Source organism: Podarcis vaucheri (assembly GCF_965113315.1).
Source record: "Podarcis vaucheri genome assembly, chromosome: 7".
Lineage (NCBI taxonomy): Eukaryota > Metazoa > Chordata > Lepidosauria > Squamata > Lacertidae > Podarcis > Podarcis vaucheri.
In genome coordinates this window covers 58,856,213-58,861,438 of record NC_138765.1, presented here as the reverse complement: position 1 = coordinate 58,861,438, position 5,226 = coordinate 58,856,213, and the positions used below count along the sequence as shown (strand labels likewise).

Below are 5,226 nucleotides of genomic sequence, written 5' to 3'. Positions count from 1 at the left end.
AGGAAATTTAGGAGACGCCCACTCATGGATTCTGCTAGCGACTGAGCAGCAGCGTCAAGGGCTGCTCAGTCAGGGAAAGACACAACCACCCCTTAAGCAGTTTGGAACAGCTGGAGGTTTACACACAAGCAACCCCAATTCCCTTGACACCTCCCTTGTTGACTGTTGGGTTGGGGTTAGAGATAGTCTGGCACCTGTTGATTTCTGAGGTCTGCTGCACTGCCTCTTGCCTGAGCCCAGAGCATTGCTTATCTTTTCCTCTTTGGCTGCTTGACATTTAATCAGAATGTCAGATGCAGAAGCCTGAAAGCCATGGCTTGGGACAGATTTTTTGGTTCATTAAAGTCCTGTTCTACTAATGGCCTGTGCGTGCTTTCAGAGGCCAGTGAGCTAGACTCCAGCTGTTCAGGCCTGGAGCTTGTTAGAGTAATTTTCTAAAGATTAGCAAGCATTGATTCCCCAGGAAAGCTCCCCCCTCCTTTAAAAAAAAAAAAGACAGGAAGGGGGTGGGGGAGATTGCCCAGTGCCCTTAATCGCTCCTGACTGCACCCACAGTATGCATAATTTAGGAAGCAAACCTTTCATGGTTGTGGTTGGAAAACAGAGGAGGGAGCAAATGTGTAGAACTGCTTGCCTTTAGAATAATTAAAAAGCCAAGGACATTCCAGCAATGCTGTTAATGACAGCAAATATTATGTTTTTATTTTACGTATGTAATTGGGTGGTGGTGGATTTTCCACTCCAACCCCCTACGTCCCAGCAGCAGTAATTGGCGGATCAGCCCATTTCCATGTCAGTTTCTCATGTGCTCAATCACAGGACTGTTCTGTTCCTATTTTAAAAAAAAAACACATGAAAAATGCACGTTTAAATTGTATCCATTTAGTTTTCATTTTTCATGCATTATTTGCCTCAAATACTTGGCATTTTCAAATACCGGAAGTGCTTTTCAATACATAAAAAACACAACACCCTGAAACTATATTGCAGAGTTTGGAGGTGTGTGCAATCCACTGAGAGGTGCATTTCAATTAATGTATAAACCCAGGACTGGCAAATAAGACGGGTTCACTTTAGCATGCAGACTGAACAAACATCTCTTTCGCTCCTGTGCAGCAGAGCTCCAGTATGCCTGGCAGCCAGAAGTACAACAGGTGCAGCAGACCTCCATCACTTGATCTCCATGCTTAGACCTACATTTATTATTATTTTTTGTATACCTTCATCCAAAGACCTTAGGATGGTTCACAGCATAAAAATACGAGATAAAAAACACAAAATATGTAATAAAAATAACAGAACAAACCAAACCAATAGCTGCCACCCAACCCCCGCTTCCACATTTAAAACTGTGGACAAAGGGATATTATTTCCTTTCTGGAAAGTAGAAAATGGGTTTATGTTAATGCTTCTATAGGCTAATGCAGCATTTAATGTTTAACAGTCACTAGCAAATACAAAGCAGCTGAGTCCAAAACTGAGGGAATATTAGCAGTAGAAAGTTGAAGATGAGAGCAAGTTAGACTGCAATCTCGTACACACTTAGCTCACACTCCCATTTATCGTAATATGGCTTCTGGAGTAGATTTGCACAGATGTTTGGAGTGTAGATTGGAGTGTAGATTTACACTGTGTTTGGAGAACCTGGAAAGGAGAGGAATGGAAGATGGGGCCAGGAAAGACTTCTCTAAAATAAAAGTGGAACTCAAGGAGGAATTTAAAGGAAGAGAGGGAAGGGCAGTCAGGGAAATGCTTTGGCACATCAAGGTGACGAATTAGAGAGGAGGCCGTAGCTAGAAAGCTGCAACCAAATGCCATCTGTTTTTAGTGCAAGGGGTGGAGTAGACGGTTGTGTGTGGAGGCCTCTTTCCATTGCCCTCCCTGTAACCTCAGCTTTTGTGTGGAAATGCATCAATCAACAAGAAACATCTCAGACAGGACCTTACAGCAGCTCAGGGGCCAGGAGGTTAGTAAATGTCTGAACCGTATCATTGCAAAATTTCCTATCATAATTGAGGTTTTCAACTCAGCTTGATATATGTTGGTTGTTGCTTTTTTAAAAAAGAGAAGAGTGATAACGAACCTGCTTGCTAGATTTTCAATATCTATGCCAATAAGAACATACGGAGATTTTGCGTGATCCAGCCAAAGACTCATCTAGCCCAGAGTGCTGTTCTTGCAGTGGCCAACCAGATACCTATGAGAAGTTTGCAAGCAGGACCCGAGGGTGGCGGTTCTCTCCTCACCTGTGGTTCCCAGCAACTGGCATTCAGAGGCATTAAAAATCATCCCTGCCTCTGACTATGGAGGTAGAGCCTAGCCATGATGGCTAGTAACCATCAACAGTCCTCTCCTCCATCCAAGCCCCTCTCAAGAAACTAAGCTGCACCCAACTCAGGGTATAAATATGCAGTGGTACCTCGGGTTGCAAACACCTCCGTTGGCGAATGTTTTGGAACTCGAGAGGCACAAATACAAGATGGGTGACACCTGGCTTGAGAGCAGTACATGTGAAAAGGATCTAGGAGTCTTGGTTGACCACAAACTTGGCATGAGCCAACAGTGTGATGTGGAAGCTAAAAAAGCCAATGCAATTCTGGGCCTCATCAATAGGAGTATAGCATCTAGATCAAGGGAAGTAATAGTGCCACTGTATTCTGCTCTGGTCAGACCACACCTGGAGTACTGTGTCCAGTTCTGGGCACCACAGTTCAAGAAGGACACTGACAAACTGGAACGTGTCCAGAGGAGGGCAACCAAAATGGTCAAAGGCCTGGAAACGATGCCTTATGAGGAACGGCTAAGGGAGCTGGGCATGTTTAGCCTGGAGAAGAGGAGGTTAAGGGGTGATATGATAGCCATGTTCAAATATAGAAAAGGATGTCACATAGAGGAGGGAGAAAGGTTGTTTTCTGCTGCTCCAGAGAAGCGGACACGGAGCAATGGATACAAACTACAAGAAAGAAGATTCCACCTAAACATTAGGAAGAACTTCCTGACAGTAAGAGCTGTTCGACAGTGGAATTTGCTGCCAAGGAGTGTGGTGGAGTCTCCTTCTTTGGAGGTCTTTAAGCAGAGGTCTTTAATGATTCTATGATTCTATGAATGCCGAAAACCCAGAAGTAAATGCTTCCATTTTCGAATGCGTCTCAGAAGTCAAAAGGCTTCCGCTGAGGTACCACTGTATTTTTCTCAATTTTCTCTGTAAATTTGCTGACCGCCCTTTGCACCTCTGCTTTTGGACATTTCAGAAGTTGAACGGTCTTCCGGAATGGATGATGTTCGAAAACCAAGGTTCCACTGTACCTTTTAAGGAACAGAGCCTGTGCATTAGGAAAAGAGAGGGAAGGATACTGAGGGAATGGATTGGCTGGCCACAAAAAAGCAAATGTTGATTGAGGGACAAACCAATGAGAATGTTGTTTCTCTAAAGCAAAACCAAAGTGGAGGTTTGTTGTTTCTAATATTTAGTGGTATAGATTGCATTTATTTATCCACAAAGAACTTAGCACAGGCTACATTGACTCTTATGTTTGACTGCCTTGGAACAGCCTTCTGCAGATGTGGCTGGTTTATAACTCCCATCAGCCCTGGCCATTGGCCATGTTGGATGAGACTGATGGGAGCTGGAGTCTAAAACATCTGGAAGGTACCAGGTGGGGCTCTTGGTGGATGTTTCACCATGAAACAATCCTAATCAGGGATTGTTTCATTCTGACCCACAGTCTGGTAGTTTGAGGGTTTTCTTATGCTATTTTCTTTAATTAAAGATTATATAAGCAGAAGCCGTGGTATAAAGAAGCCTGAAACACTGAAATCTGGATCCACTTTGAAGCAGCTAATCTGCCTATTGTTATTTTTCATGTGGTCAAAATACATTTAGTAAACACAGTGTTGTTTATTCACAGGAGGCTAGGTTCAAGCTGGTGGTACTGGCATGCAAAGGACTACACAGCTTGGGACAAGGATACCCAAAAGATATTCTCATCCCTTCTACACTCAAACTTCTGCAGAAGAGGGCATCCTGCAGATATTGTCTCTTTACGAGGTCCATTCCACATCATGTAGGCATCAACCCTTTGATCAGACATTACTACTACTACTACTACTACATCACTTTACTCATAAAATAAGTCAAATGAACCTACAAACTATTGTCTTTCCAGCACTTGTTCAGTGACTTTCGTCTTTCAACAAGCTTTTGAAGTGGAGATTTTTAAAACATATATCACAATTGTGTGAATTTTAAATTGTTTTATACTGTATATACAATTGTTTTTATATGGGTTTTTTTTTAAGACAACAACAACCATGTGTAATTGATTTGATTGTTTAAAATATGCAGTCCTTTGGTATATGGCTTTGAGATAGGGATGTGATTTTTCAAAATCTCTGTTATAATTTTCTAAAACTCGCTCGCACTCGTTCCTTATCCCGACTTCTCATGAGCCGGCTCAGCGGCCCACAGTCCCGTAGGCTCATTACTCTGATGCTCGGCTGCCTTGTCAATTTCTTTCTCTGTTGCGTGCCTGTTGCGAGGTCTTCCAATTAGGCACAGTGGAGTCTGCTGGGAACGAGGCATCCATCAAGGAAGGCTAAGCGGCAGAGCTGAAGGAACAGACTAAACAAGATGTAAACTGGAAGGCTCCGCTCCGCCCTGTGCACTGCCACTCCACATGACTGAGCAGGGTTAGATTGGCCAGGTGGTAAGGAAACTTCAAGTGAGGAGCTGCCAGATCCTTGGCAGGCTCCGGTTGAAATGCTAACAGCAACCAGGTCTAAAAAACTCACCGGTGAACAAATACAGACTTTAATACACAGTTGTGGCCTCGCAGAGCAATGGGCCAGATGCGGCCCTCAAGTCCTATCCATTTGGCCCTTGGCACTCTCAGACAGCCATCCCTCCTCATTCTTCAGCTGTAGGATGCTAGCATTCAAAATGCATAAGTAAAGAGTCAATTGCAAGAACTATAGAACTCTGCAATGTCATATATCTGAGGCAGTTGTGGCAGTTGGTACAGTTATGGCAGTTAGCAGAAAAGTCTTAAGAGTTAGAGCAGCAGGTACACTGTCTGCCTCAGAGAGAGTTAGTCTGTAACAGTTTAACCTATGTAAGACATATTTAAGAAACATCCACCTGCTTTGTGTTTTTAATCTGCATCTGCAAGTACAAGTTACTGGTTCTTTAAACTTTCAAAGAGCGTGTCTTGCATAGTTTTTATAGGA

The 5,226-nt window shown here is 43.3% G+C and overlaps 1 long non-coding RNA gene across 1 annotated transcript; it reads right to left on the bottom strand.

Annotated features, from left to right (window-relative positions):
- Positions 1–662: 662 nt before the first annotated feature.
- On the bottom strand, positions 663–5,010 carry LOC309537872. The gene is made up of 3 exons (XR_014222021.1): positions 4,792–5,010; positions 2,084–2,197; positions 663–832 (listed from the first exon to the last, which is right to left on the bottom strand). It is a non-coding gene; the product is annotated as an uncharacterized lncRNA (long non-coding RNA).
- Positions 5,011–5,226: the final 216 nt, after the last annotated feature.